Genomic DNA, 9,378 nt, shown 5'->3' on the forward strand with positions numbered 1-9,378 from the left:
TGCCAGGCTCTGTATCCCTGCTCTCATCCCCTGATCCCTCCCAGTCCTAGAGGTGACAGGCTCTGTATCCCTGCTCCCATCCCCTGATCCCTCCAGTCCTAGAGGTGACAGGCTCTGTATCCCTGCGCCCATCCCCTGATCCCTCCAGTCCTAGAGGTGACAGGCTCTGTATCCCTGCTCCCATCCCCTGATCCCTCCAGTCCTAGAGGTGACAGGCTCTGTATCCCTGTGCCCATCCCCTGATCCCTCCAGTCCTAGAGGTGACAGGCTCTGTATCCCTGCTCCCATCCCCTGATCCCTCCAGTCCTAGAAGTGACAGGCTCTGTATCCCTGCTCCGATCCCCTGATCCCTCCACTCTAGAAGTGACAGGCTCTGTATCCCTGCTCCCATCCCCTGATCCCTCCAGTCCTAGAGGTGACAGGCTCTGTATCCCTGCTCCCATCCCCTGATCCCTCCAGTCCTAGAGGTGACAGGCTCTGTATCCCTGCTCCCATCCCCTGATCCCTCCAGTCCTAGAAGTGACAGGCTCCGTATCCCTGTGCCCATCCTCTGAGCCCTCCAGTCCTAGAGGTGACAGGCTCTGTATCCCTGCTCCCATCCCCTGATCCCCCCAGTCCTAGAGGTGACAGGCTCTGTATCCCTGCTCCCATCCCCTGATCCCTCCAGTCCTAGAGGTGACAGGCTCTGTATCCCTGCTCCCATCCCCTGATCCCGCCAGTCCTAGAGGTGACAGGCTCTGTATCCCTGCTCCCATCCCCTGATCTCTCCAGTCCTAGAGGTGACAGGCTCTGTATCCCTGCTCCCATCCCCTGATCCCTCCAGTCCTAGAAGTGACAGGCTCTGTATCCCTGCTCCCATCCCCTGATCCCTCCCAGTCCTAGAGGTGACAGGCTCTGTATCCCTGCTCCCATCCCCTGATCCCTCCACTCTAGAAGTGACAGGATCTGTATCCCTGTGCCCATCTCCTGAAACCTTCAGTCTTAGAGGTGACAGGCTCTGTGTCCCTACACTCATCCCTTACTCGTTCCACTTCTTTCAGTAACACAGAAATTTAGAAATGAGGGCAGAAAAGGACCAAATGGTCTAGCCAGTCTGCCCAGCAAGCTTATGGTAGTATCTGCTGTGCCGTGAGGGTTACCCCCATACTTATCAGTTTCCCAAACCGTAAAAGTCAGGGGTCTTGTTGGTTGCTGTCTGAATCCCGTTTCCCTTTTCCCCTGACATTATACATTTCTGTAATATCTCCCCTCAGCCATCTCTTTTCCAAACTGAAGAGTCCTAACCTCTTGAGTCTTTCCTCACAGGGGAATCGTTCCAGCCCCTAAACATTTTGATCGCCCTTCTCTGTACCTTTTCTAATTCAGCTACAGCTTTCTTGAGATGCGGTGACCAGAACTGCACACAGTTCTCAAGATGAGGTCACACCATAGTCATAAGGATTGTAAAGCCAATCCAGACCGACACATTTATTTCCTGCAGCAGTGCCATAGACTCCAGTTAATCTCTGATTTTCCTTTTACCTCTTTGCAACTAAACTAAGAATTTTCTCTCATTATTCCAGACTTCCTTGACTTCTGTTACTATTTTTGACAGACAACAGCTCCCCTGGAAGGCCATTACAAGCATCCACCACCCTTTTACTGATGTTTACTCCTGAGGGAAACACTCTGTATCCTTTGCTGCCCCCTACCTTATCAGAGCGTAGCTGTGGTGAGAAGGCTTCCCTGAAGGGTTGGAGCTGGCAGTGTCTGGCAAGGTCGCTGATCATCCCTGAATACTTGGGGAGAGAGCAGGGGACATTGCCAGGGTTCTCAGCATTGTCAAAAGCCTTGAAACACTCCCAAATGTGTGCAGCTCATCACCAGGAGGATGTATTCCAGCTTCATCAGTCACCAGAGTTCTGTTTACAATATATCCAAAGCAGAACCAAGAATCTGCAGTAATAGCACCTCCTGAGCAGGCTCCCCTTCTCCTGCACAGGGTATGAATCACCTTTAGGGTTCTTTTCCATCTCGTGGAATTCTGGGACTTGAAGTTCTCACTTTCCTATTCGCATTAATGTTACTTATGCCAGAGCTCACCAGCAGATGGCACTCTTAGCTCGCAATATTTGTTATATTCTCTGGGATTAAAAACAATTATTATCACAGGGTGAAGCGTTCTGTCGTAAACTCTTTCTCACAGTTTACAATATTTCTTATTGACTTTTGGGGGGCTTTTTTTTTTAGCCTGTAAGCATTCTTCTGTTTCTCGGGGCTTCTAGATGAATCAGAACCTGACCTAACTGGCTAAGGCATCATGAGCCCTCAGCCACCCTGGGCTGGCGTCTTCCCCCATTTTATTGCCCTCTTCCATCCAGGCCAGTCAGCACCCTGACAGTCTTCTTATGATCCAGAAAGTAAATGTAGTCCCTGTTTGATGATAAAGCAGACACAGAACCGCAAGATCAGATTCCCTTCTCTGATGGACTTAGCCAAAAGGAAGCTACTTGCAATTATTCTGCACAGGTAGCCCTCGCAACTCTACCTGCACTCTGTCCTGTTACCTGCAGCATCTGCAGCCTTGTTCCTTCATCTTCCCATTGTGAAGGACACGTTTTATTTCAAAAACGTATTTTCTGCAGCTTCCATGGTTTGTGGTCAGTATAGATTGCAATAGAATAAAATATCTAAAATACTTAAAAACAACAGTTATATAGCATCAGCAAAACAAAAATTACACATCTGCCTTCACAAAAACCCAAGCCTCTATTCTTTTCCTAAACAGTTTAACATCCTGTATATCTGCAAAGCAAGAGACAGCTCTAGCGACAATGTGTACACACAGACCTGCAACTGTGGTGCTCCTGATCCATACCAGAAAAAGAAACATTGCCAGTGGGGAGATCTAACAAGCAGACAAAAGGGACGCATCTAAACCACTGGCACTGTGGTAAGACTGAAACTCAGATAGAAGAGAGAGAGCCTGTGGGAACAGGAAAGATATAATGTTGGGGGGACAATAGTGAGCTAAGATGAAAAGAAACAATCCACTGTCATGACGCTGAGATAAGAGGAAGCAGGTAAACAAATAAACATTTTCTATATAAGCAGCTAATGAGCAAGCAGAAAACTGAAGGAACTTGGACAGTGACTGCCAGGCCCTTCCAGATACTCTGTCTTGTTTTGCATATCAATAAATGCTTCTGACCTGACTGAGTACGATCTGTTAATTTGCAAACACAGGAATAAGCACTGAAAGAAGGCTTTCATCTTTCTGTGCATAAATCTATAGGGGGGTATTCCAGAACCTAGGGGCTACATAAGAAAAAGCCTTTTCATGGGTAATCTGTAGCCATGGGAAGTCTTAAGAACAAAAGAACATAAGAAGTTGCCATACTGGGTCAGAACGAGGGTCCATTAAGCCGAGCATCCTAACAGTGATCAATCCAGGATGCAAGTATCCAAACAGTAAATAAAACCCATACTACTAATGCCAGTAATAAGCAATACCTATTCCTTAAATCAGCTTCACTAATAGCAATTTATGGCCTTCTCCTCAGGAAAATTATTCAAAACTTTTTAAAACCCAGCTACACTAACTGCACTAACCACATCCTCTGGCAATGAATTCCAGAGCTTAATTGTGCACTGAGTGAAAAAGAATTTTATCTGATTTCTTTTAAATGTGCTACTTGATAACTTCATGGAGTGCTACCTAATACTTGTATTATCTAAAAGAGTATAAATAACCAATTCATATTTACCCATTCAATTCCTTTCATGAATTTGTAGACCTCTATCATATCCCGCCTCAGCTGTCTCTTCTCCAAGCTGAACAGCCCTAACCTCTTTAGCTTTTCCTCATAGGGGAGGTGTTCCATCCCCTTTATCATTTTGGTTGCCCTTCTCTGTACTTTCTCCAGTGCAACTATAACTTTTTTGAGATGCGGCGATCAGAATTGCACACAGTATTCATGGTGTGGTCTCACTATGGAGTGATACAGAAGTATTATGACATTTTCCGTTTTATTCACCATTCTCTTCCAGCAATTCCTAATATTCTGTTTGCTTTTTTGACTGCCACAGAACACTGAGCCAACAATTTCAAGTAATAACTATGATGTCCAGATCTTTTTCCTGGGTGGTAGCTCCTAAGATAGAACCTAACATTGTGTAACTACAGCAAAGGTTATTTTTCCCTATGTCCATCTCTTTGCACTTGTTCACATTAAATTTCTTCTGCCATTTGGATGCCCAATCTTCCAGTCTCACAAGTTCCTCCTGCAATTTATCACAATTAGCTTGATGTAGCTGGATTTAATTAGTTGCCTAATCAGGGCTACCTGTTCAAGCTGCCATTCCCTCAGATGACTGCTTCCCTTCACATGCACATCACTGTGCATACTTGGAGTATATTCTAAAAAGAATGAGACCAGCTCTCTGGGCCTTGTTCAATAACTTTTTTTCCCATAGGCACCGAGTGGGTAAAAGCTCTCTCTGAATAAGGGCCTTCGTCTTATTTGGCTGGAACAACCTGTGTTTTCATGTTCCCCCTTGCACATGGCCCATTATCCAGTCCTCTTGTTGAGCACTGGAAGGGGAACCTTACTACTTACACGTCAGTCCTCACTTAGCTTCAGCCAACGCTCTCTTCTAATGGCCACTCCAGCATCTAACTGGCCTCATCGCTTTGCCAATAGCACAGCTGCTTAATTAGAAACTCCAATAATGTTACAACCGCACACTTAGTGGCACTATAAGTGACATTTTATATGCTAATGTGCACATATAAAAATAAACCTATTCAAATAGTTTAAAAAATAAACAATACAAAAAATGAATCTATTCAGGCCTGTAAATAATGCATTTACATGAATAAGAATGTAAATAGTTTTAGAGACAAGCTAAAAGTCTCCAATTTCCCTGGCTTGTGAGCAAGAAGAAATAACAACTGGACTTCGTGAGCTTTACTGGGGAGACACTGTCTACTTCTGTTCCCAGTCTCTCCAGCAATATTTACTTTGGAAGATTTCTATAAACAACAAATACATTTATAAATAATTATTTTTATATTACTTGTGTCTGAAATACCTTTGAAGTAAATAATATACAGTATACAGTTGATACAAGATTTACAAAAGCTCAACATCATTCACTTAACAAACACCCACAACTTCAACAGCCATCACTCAAACCTTCAACAATTACCTGTCAACCAGTATCCAAAGATGGTTATTTACCCTTTCAAATACTAGGGATGTGCATTTGTTGGTCAAGTCATTTCATTTGTTTCGGCGCTACACACATACCCCTCAAATGGAGAGTAGGTGCCCAAAATTGATGGAATGCACACGTGGGTGACCGCCTACATATGCACATACTACCAATTTTACATGCCTATGCTCCATTCATGAGATACAAGCAGACTGCTGAAACAAATGAAACAGAACGACCAATGAATGCACATCCCCATCAAATACTTCTAAATGAAACTAACAACCAGCAGATTTAAAATAGAAAGTACTTTTTCACTTAGCGCACTATCAAGCTGTGGAATCTGTTGCCAGAGGATGTGGTCAAGGCGACAAGCACAGCGGGTTTAAATGAGGGTTGGACAAGTTCCTGGTGGAACTAGCCAGGTAGACTAAGAAAGCTATTGCTATCCATGGGAGTGAATAACAGAAAATAGTTCAACTTTATGGGATCTACCAGGTACTTGTGTCCTAGACTGGCCACTGTTGGAGACAGGATACTGGGCTCGATGCACCATTGGTCTGACCCAGCCTGGCACTTCTTATGTTCTTATGTACAGGATGCTGGGCTCAATGCCCAGCATCCAGGCTGGGCATTGAGCCCAGCCCAGCCCAGCATCCTGTTCTTATGTACAGGATGCTGGGCTCAATGCCCAGCATGCCAGGCTGGGTCAGACCAAGCCTGGACCTTGGTCTGACCCAGCCTGGCACTTCTTATGTTCTTATGTACGGGATGCAGGGCTCGATGGACCTTGGTCTGACCCAGCCTGGCACTTCTTATGTACAGGATGCAGGGCTCGATGGACCTTGGTCTGACCCAGCCTGGCACTTCTTATGTTCTTATGTACAGGATGCTGGGCTCGATGGACCTTGGTCTGACCCAGCCTGGCACTTCTTATGTTCTTATGTACGGGATGCAGGGCTCGATGGACCTTGGTCTGACCCAGCCTGGCACTTCTTATGTTCTTATGTACAGGATGCTGGGCTCGATGGACCTTGGTCTGACCCAGCCTGGCACTTCTTATGTTCTTATGTACAGGATGCTGGGCTCGATGGACCTTGGTCTGACCCGGCCTGGCACTTCTTATGTTCTTATGTACAGGATGCTGGGCTCGATGGACCTTGGTCTGACCCAGCCTGGCACTTCTTATGTTCTTATGTACAGAATGCAGGGCTCGATGGACCTTGTTCTGACCCAGCCTGGCACTTCTTATGTTCTTATGTACAGGATGCAGGGCTCGATGGACCTTGGTCTGACCCAGCCTGGCACTTCTTATGTACAGGATGCAGGGCTCGATGGACCTTGGTCTGACCCAGCATAGCAATTCTTATGTTCTTATGTACAGGATGCTGGGCTCGATGGACCTTGGTCTGACCCAGCCTGGCACTTCTTATGTTCTTATGTACAGGATGCTGGGCTCGATGGACCTCGGTCTGACCCAGCCTGGCACTTCTTATGTTCTTATGTACAGGATGCTGGGCTCGATGGACCTCGGTCTGACCCAGCCTGGCACTTCTTATGTTCTTATGTACAGGATGCTGGGCTCGATGGACCTTGGTCTGACCCAGCCTGGCACTTCTTATGTTCTTATGTACAGGATGCAGGGCTCGATGAACCTTGGTCTGACCCAGCCTGGCACTTCTTATGTTCTTATGTACAGGATGCAGGGCTCGATGGACCTTGGTCTGACCCAGCCTGGCACTTCTTATGTACAGGATGCAGGGCTCGATGGACCTTGGTCTGACCCAGCATAGCAATTCTTATGTTCTTAACAGCTATCACAGAGTGATTTTTGTTTTAGTGGTCCTGTAGAAACCTTCTAGGCTATGATACCTTTTCTTAGACCAACCAAATAGATGTTGAGTACATGAGGTATTGAGACCACACAGACTCCTTCTTCAGATGTTTCAGCCAAGACTTAGAACTTCAACCTTCATCTCTTGGACATCCAACATTTCACCACCAGGAAAAGAACCTTTGTAGACTCTGCCCCAGCCCTCTGGAACTCTCTACCCTTGTACATTAAGTCTACCTGTGACTGCATAATATTTAGGAAATCAGTGAAAACCTGGATCTTTGAAGCAGCTTTCATCATTAGCCAACTCCAAACTCATTAAAACCATGAATAGACCTCTAACATGTCATCATCATTGTTTATTTATTACATGCTCTTCCAGCAGGTGAGATCAAAGTGTATTACGGAACAGCCAAGCCGCAACAACAACAACATAGGACTAAGTCAATGAACAATGCAAGAAATACAATAACAAATCATGACTACATGGAAGAGAAACAAGCCAGTTAGACCACCCTAAACCCCCTCCAGCCCTCAGAAGATACTAAACAAATCACACCTCTAAACTGCCTACCCTTTGAGCTGTTCTTCCTCCCCCCCCAACCCACCAATGTAGCAATGCTGAAATGGCTTCCGGAGTACTGGCATGCGATAGTCCAAAGCCACTGTGGCTATCACCTTGTACATTGTGGCTATTAACTATAACTGCACCTGATTATGATGTAATTGTAAGTTACTTTGAACTCTTTTTGTTGGAAAAGCATCTGCTAAATAAACACTGATGGTGATGATGATGATGGCTGTATCAACCTGTGGCTGTCAGGCTGCTACTGTTCTCTGCCGCCCTCAGAAGCTGGCGCCCTAGGCAATCATCTGCTTTGCCTAATGATTAAGCCAGCCATGCCACTGCTAATGCTGAGAACTCAGAGAAGATTTCACAACTTTAATTTTAGAAATCGGAATATAATTTAATGTATTTCACATAAACTGACTGTGATGGGCTGTTGGTTTTTGTCATGAAAACAAACCAACACAGAACAAATGACAGATTCCTGTTCTACTTGTAAATGGTTCTGCAGTCTCTAGAAGGCGAAATGTAGCACTATGAAGTATAGAATTTAAGTATCCTAAGAAAGATGCATGGATTTGTGGGTTGTAGGGTAAGTTTGACAGCTCAGACAGGAGTGATTATATCTCCAGATTGTCCCAAAGTGCCATTTCAATCTCCCTTGTACTTCCAGTTTAAGAAATAAAGGTTAGAAACAAACTCATCTGTGCATAGATACAGATGTGTTTTATTACTGACACAACATCTGGATCCACTCAGGGTTTTCTGCCAGGTGGTGCTTCCAGAACCCTTTCAATTCCTGTGCTGTCAGGTGTACAAGGAGATTCGAAAATCATATTTTAATTTTGCTAGTGGCATTAAAACTCGTACCACCAAACTCCTCTCTCCTCCTACAGCAAAAGAACAAAGCACGACCTTCTGATGTCATTGTCAACTTCCTGTAAACCAAAAAACTAACAATGATGTCATCAGTCCTGCCACAGTACATCCCATTATGAGAGTGAGATCTATACTGCCCCAGAGGGAAACACTCTGAGATTTCTTTCAATATTCAACATAGAAATAAGAATTAACAGACAAGCTGTAGGTGAGACTTTTGATTGGAGTAATTCAATACATCTGTGACCAGGTTTTGCAAGCTCTGCTGCCTTCATCAGGTCACTGCAGAATGAGGTAATGATATTGTTACTCTGTGATTATGACTTTACCAAGGTAATCCCAAGCAGATTGATACAGCCAGTTCAGGATGACCCTGATGAGGTGGCAACTCTGTGTTGCACTGACCTGATGAAGGGAGGAGGGCTCTGAAAAGCTGGTCACAGATGTATTCAGTTAGTCCAATAAAAAGGTCTCATCTATAACTTGATTGTTGACCCTTGTTTCTATGTAGTCAAATGGTTTGTCATGGCAAAAGTACCTGAAGCTGGTGGATGCGAGGCAAGGGCATTGTCTTTGAGAAACCTGGCAGTCCTACGGAAGGGAAGCTCAGCAAGCTGAAATGGCTGGCTTGCTCTTCCAAACCCAGATCTCTAAGCCCACCCCCGAGGAACCAGATTGGTTCTCAGGGACTCAAATAGGTGAGAGCCATGTGGAGCCATGAGGACTTGGAGGAGACTCAGGAGCCTTGTATTTCTGTAGATAAGTGCATCTGTGCCTTTATGGTGAATTCCTGGGTTAACTGACCTGGACTGAACTGTGAGTTTGCCTTCTGACTCTGCTTAAGATGCTGTTGAACCTGAATCTCCTGTTGTTCCTGGAGAGCAAGGACATGATTCATGCA

Source organism: Rhinatrema bivittatum, chromosome 14, assembly GCF_901001135.1.
Source record: "Rhinatrema bivittatum chromosome 14, aRhiBiv1.1, whole genome shotgun sequence".
Taxonomy (NCBI): domain Eukaryota; kingdom Metazoa; phylum Chordata; class Amphibia; order Gymnophiona; family Rhinatrematidae; genus Rhinatrema; species Rhinatrema bivittatum.